The following is a 9,035-nucleotide window of genomic DNA, read 5'->3' on the forward strand; positions in this document are numbered from 1 at the left end:
GACGTCAAGGACTTCAGTTTTGATCCATTCGTTTTCGGACGCGCAGTCGTAGGAATTGCGTTTCTACAACTGGTATCCCGGTCGTATACCTTTCGCCATCTTTCAAGTGAGCCGTCAGACTCAACTTCATTCTTTCTTTGTAAGTATTTGGCTTCCATCGAATTGCTGCCTGAATGGTATGTGTCGAGGGCGACATCAGTATGCTCAGCGTGGAAGGGTAAATTGAATCTACCGATGACGGATGTGGACTCCGTCCCGTGACATAAGAACGATGTGGCGTGTGAAGCGACACATGCGCAAACAGGAAGAGAGCAGAACAGTGGCAGTATTTTTCGGAATGTAGAGTGTGTTGACTGATCTGGATCGTAGTCCCAGATATAGTCCAGACTGAAACGTTACAAAGTAGTTGGGAGTTGGTGAAGCAGTACTGAAGGCTTCAATCAGTCCCCGTGGGATCGAAGACAATTTCATTGTGAGATCGCGAAGCTAAATTATGAGAACACAGAATCGCAACTGTAATGAAATACATCCACATCTACACAATTACTCCGCAGTTCACACTTAAGTGTCTGGCAGAAGACTGATAGAACCGCTTTCAGACCATTTCTCGATCTTTCCACTCTCAAATGGAAGTGGAAAAAATGAACACCTAAAACTTACCGTGTGAGCTTTGATATCTCATATTTCATTACGATGGTTATCTCTTTCTACCTAGGTGAGAGTCAACAAAACATTTTCACGTTCAATGGAGAAAGTTGGTGATTATTATTCCATGCGGTAACTAAATACGTCTTTGTTTTAATTATTGTCACCGCAACTCATTTATCGTACCCGGGACACTCCACCTCCTACCTAGCGACAGTACAAAGCCAGCTCCCCTTTGAACTTTTCCCATGTCCTCTGTCGGTCCTGAATGGTATGCATCTCATACCGCGCGGCAGTACCCTAGAAGAGGACGGCGTGATGTAAGCAGTCTCATTAATGGATGTGATGCATCTTCTAAATGTTCTGCAAACTAAACGTAGTCTCTAGCTCGCCTTCCCCTACTCCGTCCCCCTCCCCCTCTCCCCCCGCGATGTCTTTTATGTGATGGTTTAATTTTCATTGTCGTCATTCACTTGCTGATAGTTGTTCGTATTCGCAACTGCGAATACATTTCACGGGTTCAAGTTGCGCGTAATTGTAAACGCTAGGTATTTAGTTGGATTTACAACCTTTAAATTTGTGTGATTTATTGTGTAACGGAAATTTAATGAACTGTTTTGGTCAAATTTTTGAGTGGAGAGAAAACAAGAGACCGTATACATCTACATCTACAAGGATACTCTGCAAACCACCGGACGGTGCGTGGCGGAGGGTACCCTGTACCACTGCTTGTCATTTCCTCACCTGTTTCATTCGCAAATAGACCGTGGCCCTTAAGCGCAGTATATATTGGCGGCAGTAGAATCGTTCGGCAGTCAGCTTCAGATGCCGATTCTCTAAATTTCCTCAATAGTGTTTCTCGGAAAGAATGTCGCTTTCTCTCCAGGGATTACCATTTGAGTTCGCGAAGATCTCCGTAACACTTACGTCTTGTTCGAAACCATCGGTAACAAATCGAGCAGCCCGCCTCTGAATTGCATCGATGTCTTCCTTCAACCCGACCTGGTACGGATCGCAAACACTCGGGCAGTACTCGAGAACAGATCGCACCAGCGTCCTATATGCGGTCTCCTTTACAGGTGAACCACGATTTCTTAAATTTCTTTCTTAAATTTCTCCCAATAAACAGAAGTCGACAATTCGCCTTCCCTACCACAGTTCTCACAGCACATTCCATCTCATGTCGCTTTGCAACGTTACGCCCAGATATTTAAATGACTTGACTGTGTCAAACAGGACACTAGTAATATTGAGTTCGAACTTTACAGGTTTTATCTTGCTACTTAAGTCGTATTTTCCCACAGTCACTCAATTTCGGTACCTTACCGTACACCACGGCATCATCAGCTAACAACCGAAGATTGCGTCCCACCCTGTCCGCCAAATCATTTATGTATACAGAAAAGAACAGCGGTCCTGTCACACTTCCCTGGGGCACTCCTTGCCTCTGTCGAACACTGGTCCTGAGGACAACAAACTGGGTGCTATTACTTAAGAAGTCTTCGAGCCATTCACATATCTGTGAACTTATTCCGTATGCTCGTACCTTCGTTAACAGCCTGCAATGAGGAGCCGTGTCAAATGATTTCCGGAAATCTAGAAATGTGGAATCTGCCTGTTCCCTTTCATCCATAGTTCTCAGTATATCGTGACACAATGACACAATGAATTTTTGTCCGAAATTTCATAGCCAACGAAGAGTAGGAAATGGACAAATGGTGCATCGATTGGACCAGAATAACATCTAAAAAAAATTAATTGTCTGAAAGCAATCAGGGTGATTAAAACAACTTAGTGATTCGAGCGAAAATTGAAACATTTCATGAACAGCTGCTTCTAATTATGTAAATTATATGTCAAAGTTCTCCTGTTCAAGGCCTAGATATTTTGCGGATAAAAAATTACATTGGTGTGGTATCTGACTTTCAACAACGTTTCCTTCGATCAAGTACTAAATTAGATTCAACTGGTTGAAATGGCTCAGAGCACTATGGAACTTAAGCTAAATTAGAGAAGAGAAGACTCTAGGAAGGCAAATAAGGTGTCAGAAAAATCATCTTTGTAAGAAGTCGGTATTTTACATAAAAAAACAGTTTATTGGTGTGATATTTGGTTTTAAAATGGTTTTCTTCGAGTCAAGAACTAAATTCAAGTCATTTCGAGAAGACGGTAGAAAAAAAAGTGATGTGTTAATACGACCATGCTTTTTAACAAAATAAAAAAGTTTTAAAAAAGTTGGTGAAATGTTATATGAAATGGTATGTCTGAAAGTGGGAAATGAAAAGGGTTAGAGCTAGATTTGATGCACTTTCGAATAGTGCTCGAAATCACATACAGCAAATGAGATGTGACAATTGTTTCTTTAATCGATTTTGTTTCTAAATTTTAAATAAATCATTTCACGACACATTTGACCGACTTTCCTTCACAATTATTTTTGTTTTCATGCAGAGATCCTCGAACATATTATAGTTCAAAAATGGCTCTGAGCACTATGGGACTTAACATCTGAGGTAATCAGTCCCCTAGACTTAGAACTACTTAAACCTAACTAACCTAATGACATCACACAGATCCATGCCCGAGGCAGGATTCGAACCTGCGACCGCAGCAGTCGCGCGGTTCCAGACTGAAGCGCCTAGAACAGCTCGGCCACCGCGGCCTGCTATTATAGTTTAAGGTAACGTTTTACATCCAACAGATATCTTACCTAGATCATTTGCAGTTCGTTTTGGTCTTATGAGGACTTTACTAGACGGTAAACGACTAAATCTGATATGTAGCGTAGCCTGAGAACTACGTTAGTGTTTTGACCAGACGAGACCACTCTCGTCAAGCCATAACTGCGGATTCTTTGCCCCCGGAGAAAGCTCACCAAACTAGAAGACACAAAATATTGGTTCACTTTATTACATAAATAAGAGATTAGGCCTAAGTTTAACACATTATTTTCCACGAGTTTGCTTGATAATTTACAACTGCTATTGACTATGTAAGCATCACTTGCTCTCTTGCAGTACAAAGTGCAACATTTACGAACATATATTTGACCACGAACTTTAACTGTCACTATCCTACATGATGATGCTGACTGCTGTTGCCGAGTTCTCGAACTGTGCAGTGCTCCTCCACGCTTGGCTGCACTATATGGACCTCACTGCGAGGGCACCGCAGTGCCTGGAAGAGGGGCGTGGTCTTGGGGAAAGCCTGCCGTACATAGTTTCGGATTGCAGCGAGCCCGCGATACTCTGTGGTGTTGATATGTGTCGTGTTCTTCATTGTGGCACTGCCATCTCTAGACAATAGCATAGTTACTTTGAAAGGTTGTAAGGTTCTCATGTTTTCTGCTATTATAAATAATTCACCTTTACAGTACTGGGACAGAGATGAATGAGTGCACTGCACGAGAAGCGAATAAGATCTTTGACTCTGTGTTTAGTATTATCTGTGACTGACTTGCTAGTTAGTCAGTTGTGCAGCGCTGGGGCATTCATATTTGAGGCTTAGTAGCGGGCAGTTGATTTTTTCAGAGAAAGAGATCTGTTTTTCGTAAGTCTGGGAGAAGCTATCTGGAATTATTGTGGAGATAAAAACTCGTTCCTAATACTTCTTTATATTGATGGAGAAGATTTTGCATCTATCTTAAATGTAAAAAAAGGCATGCGTAAGAATGGAATGTTTCTTTGGCTGAATTATTGAAGAAAATCGTTATCCCTCAGATAACTAATAACTTTCATGATTAGCGTTAATTTGATCTCTTTGTTTTTCTTTATGTTAAAAATTACACAGCTGATTGAAATTTTCACTCTGCAGCGGAGTTTGCGCTGATATGAAAGTTGCTGGCAGATTAAAACTGTGTGCCGGACCGAGACTCGAACTCGGGACCTTTGCCTTTAACGGGCAAGTGCTCTACCAACTGAGCTCCCCAAGCAAAAATCACGCCCCGTCCTCACAGCTTTAATTCCACCAGTATCTCGTCTCCTACCTTCCAAACTTCGCAGCAGCTCTCCTGCATACCACGCAGAACTTGCATGGTATGCAGGAGAGCTGCTGCGAAGTTTGGAAGGTAGGAGACGAGATACTGGTGGAATTAAATCTGTGAGGACGGGGCGTGATTTTTGCTTGGGTAGCTCAGTTGGTAGAGCACTTGCCCGTTAAAGGCAAAGGTCCCGAGTTCGAGTCTCGGTCCGTCACACAGTTTTAATCTGCCAGCAAGTTTCAGCTGATTGAAATGTTTGTAAATTTTATAATGAGAGAATTTTGTAACTGTTAAAGTCTTCATATTTTGTGCAATATTTTTGTCAATAATCATAGTTTGATTTCTCGAGAAACGTTTTCTTTGAAGTAAAACCCAAGTCCATGATTTATAGTAAAGTTTTGAATATTTTGTCGTGTGTGCATTACACCTTACGCTACTGGAAGTCACAGAATACTCCTGACGTTTAAAAAGAAAGGAATTAGTAGTGAGTAGTTTTTCCTTTAGCTGCTGCATCTGTTGATTTGCGTTTGCTTTCGAGAACGTCCGTACACCAGACACAAAAACAGCATGCTGAGCAAGAGGTAAGTCACGTTTATTTGAGAGCAGATCTCATCTCACATTCTTGAGGAGTGTGTAGTCGGTGTAGTCAGGTTTCGTGCTAGCAAGCAGATTAATTTTGAGTGAGCAGTACTGGTAATTTCAGACAGTTATTTTTTTTTTTTAGAAGAGAGCAGTAATTTATTTATGTAGGTATTCCAAAAAAATATTGCACTTCACATCACGCAACGTTCATAATGTATTTCGATACTGACATCTACTTCTATATGGTTACTCTGCAATTCACACTTAAGTGCCTGGCAGAGGGTTCATTGAACCATTTTCATACCACTTCTATACCATTTCACTCTCAAATGGCATGTTGGAAAAAGGAACACCTAAATCTCTCCGTTTGAGCGCTGATTTCTCTGATTTTATGATGATGATCATTTCTCCCTACGTAGGAGGGTGTCAACAAAATATTTTCACATTTAGAAGAGAAAGGTGGTGATTGAAATTTCGTAAATAGATCTCGCTGCAAAGAAGACCGTCTTTGTTTCAGTGGCTGCCACCCCAACTCGCATATCATATCAGTGACACTCTCACACCTACTGCGCGACAACATGAAACGAGCTGCCCTTCTTTGCACTTTTTCGATATCCTCTGTCAATCCTACCTGGTTAGGATCCCACACTGCGATGCAATATTCCAGCAGAGGATGGAGAAGCGTAATGTAGGCTGTCTCTTTAGTAGGTTTGTTGCACCTTCTAAGTGTTCTGCCAACATAGCGCAGTCTTTGTTTCGCCTTCCCCACAATATTATCTATGTGGTCTTCCCAATTTAAGTTGCTCGTAATTGTAATTCCTAGGTATTTAGTCGAATTGACAGCCCTTAGATTTGTGCGATTTATCGTAGACACAAAATTTATCGGATTTCTTTTAGTACCCACGTGGATGACCTCACACTTTTCTTTGTTTTGTGCGAACTGCCACTTTTCGCACTGTACAGAAATTCTCTTTAGATCATTTTGTAATTGGAGTTGATCGTCTGATGATTTTACTAGATGGTAAATTACAGCATCACCTGCAAACAAACTAAGGGGGCTGCTCAGATTATCACCTAGTAGATCATTTATGTAGATGTAGATGTAGATGTAGACTGAGATTTAGTTTGTAGTTTTCATTGAGAAGACAATTATATTTTTCTGGCATTTAGTTAGAAGCATCTTCTTTATTTCAAGTTTTGCAATTCATGAAGTTTTATTTCACGACACTGTTCACCTGCGCAACACAGGGCTAACCAACAGTCATCTTTGCTCACCAGTTGAATACGATACCTAAAGTATATGTAATATGAGGGGAAAGTTCCTGAAAGCCATATGTTCAATTTTATCACATATTGACAGTTTTATTTAGATAGAAAGCTTGCAAGGTGGCAGTCTGATTGTAAGTTGGCGAAGGCTTCACACAGTCCGCGTGGAACGCTCCCATAGAGCGTGCAGTGTGCAGGACCTCGACGTGGCTTCCGCTGTACATGACACTTTTAGAGCGCGCCGTAGCGTTGCCCGGGGCACTTGGCAGCGGCCCCCGGGGACCCATTGAGACGTGTGCTGCGGCGGAGTGCGTGCGCGCCGCGCGTCGGAGGCCGGCCTCGTGGCGACCGCGTGCTGCCTGCAGCCTGCGTGGGCGAGGAGGGGGACGCTTGGTGTGGTGGAAGAGGAGCCGCGTTCCCGGCGCGGCGGCCTACTTGGCGCCGGCGCCGCTGCCGGTGGCGACGCCCAGCGCCGCCGCTATTGTTGTGTGCCACGTGGTATTCTGGGACACGGGGTGTCGGGTAGGAGCGACCTGGCCGCACTCTCTGTTGTCCCTGCTAAGCAGGTGTTGCGTCAGCCGCGCGCCCTATGACGCTGTAATTGGAGCACGGAATCGCTGAGTGATCAGGATGTCTACGAGACACGGCTCCATTGCCGAGATACCACTCGATCTGCGGCAGCTGTTTCGATTCCTAGCGCTGGATGAAAAAAAAAAATGGTTCAAATGGCCCTGAGCACTATGGGACTTAACATCTGAGGTCATCAGCCGCCTAGAACTTAGAACTACTTAAACCTAACTAACCTAAGGACATCACACACATCCATGCCCGAGGCAGGATTCGAACCTGCGACCGTAGCGGTCACACGGTTGCAAATTGAAGCGCTTAGAACCGCACGGCCACACCGGCCGGCCGGTGGATGAAGTCCTAATTGTCAGCAATAACTCGTAGCATTCGACCACTTGAATCGTCCTACACGCGATTCAACAACGCGTTTCGAGAGACAGTGCTCTGGTTGTCGGCTCATAGAGATAAAACTCGTCGTCACGCCTGGATACTGGAGGAATGTCACATGGACACTATCGCTGCCCATAGATGATGAAAAGGAAACGGCCGGGTCCATGGTTGCGGTTTGAGGTGGAGGTGACAAAGACAGTTGTGGACAGCTGTAATGTACGAGGGGTGTTCGATAAGTAATTCAACATTTCTGTTTTTGAAAGCAGGTTGGTTTTTTACAGGATTACAATACCCCATGACCGGCCGCTGTGGCCGAGCGGTTCTAGGCGCTTCAGTCCGGAACCGCGCTGCTGCTACGGTCCCAGTTCCAGTCCTGCCTCGGGCTTGAATTTGTATGATGTCCGTAGGTTAGTTATACTTATATGGATATATCCATATAAGTATATAGTTCTGGCAATACCGGCCATGACCTTCTTCTTCCGTGCGGATGCACACATATTCCCCGAACTGTTACGGGACTTGGTAAGAATGTCTTCCACGAGTAATGAGTGTGTTGGGGTGGGACACTGGAAATGTAGTGTGTGGACATACAAGGTGAGAATGTGGGTCTCGCTGGAGGCGTGCACGAGATAGTCCCTGCAGTCTTCGGTGGCTCAGATGGACAGAGCGTCTGCCATGCAAGCAGGAGATCCCGGGTTCGAATCCCGGTCGGGGTACACATTTTCACCTGTCCCCATTGACATAGATCAACGCCAGTCTCAAGCTGAAGATATTAATATAATTCAAATTTCGTTTAATTTAGGTTAGTTAGGTTTAAGTAGTTCAAAGTCTAGAGGACTGATGACGTCAGATGTTAAGTCCCATGGTGCTTGGAGCCATTTGAACCAATACACCATATTATTCCCCACTGCTCTGGCTACAAAATCCTATTTTTCAGCCACACTTGCTGCATCAACAATCTCCCTGCAGAATGCATCCTTCATTACGGTCAACAGATGGAGGTCGGAAGGTGCGAGTTCCAGGCTGTGGGGTGTATGAGGAAGAACACACCTTTGGGTACCGCAACTGGCGTGTCAGCACTTAAGCAGCGAGGTGTTCGATTGTGATCCGTCGAACGTCTCGAATGAGAGCGGCTGCACGTTCCAGTTTTGCAGGAGTGACAGCTGCGAGCGGCCAGCTGGCACTCAGGAGATCGGACAGGTCTGCACGACCTTGTAGCGATGACTACAGTCGCCTCACCCTACGACTCACCAGGGCTCTGTAGACATTCTACAGGCGCCTAGGAATATCTGCGATGCCCTGGTTTTCTGAGAAAAGAAACTCAGTTACAGCTCTCTGCCTGGAACGCACCGCCGTTACAGACGCCATTTGGAAGGCTACGTATAGCGTCGCCACGTATCAGCACTTCACGAAACTATGGGGCGTGATGCGAGAATATTCCGCGATGTCCTACAACAAATTCCGCGTTATTTAACGGGATTTCAAAAAAATGGTTGAAATGGCTCTGAGCACTATGGGACTTAACTTCGAAGGTCATCAGTCCCCTAGAACTTAGAACTACTTAAACCTAACTAACCTAAGGACATCACACACATCCATGCCCGAG

General features: G+C 44.3%; 1 non-coding gene across 1 annotated transcript; it reads left to right on the forward strand.

Annotated features, from left to right (window-relative positions):
- The first annotated feature begins 8,071 nt into the window (after positions 1–8,071).
- Trnaa-ugc (transfer RNA alanine (anticodon UGC)) lies at positions 8,072–8,145 on the forward strand. The gene has a single exon. It is a non-coding gene; the product is annotated as a tRNA-Ala (tRNA).
- The last annotated feature ends 890 nt before the right edge of the window (positions 8,146–9,035 follow it).

Source organism: Schistocerca nitens, chromosome 1 (assembly GCF_023898315.1).
Source record: "Schistocerca nitens isolate TAMUIC-IGC-003100 chromosome 1, iqSchNite1.1, whole genome shotgun sequence".
In the NCBI taxonomy this organism is placed as follows: Eukaryota; Metazoa; Arthropoda; class Insecta; order Orthoptera; family Acrididae; genus Schistocerca; species Schistocerca nitens.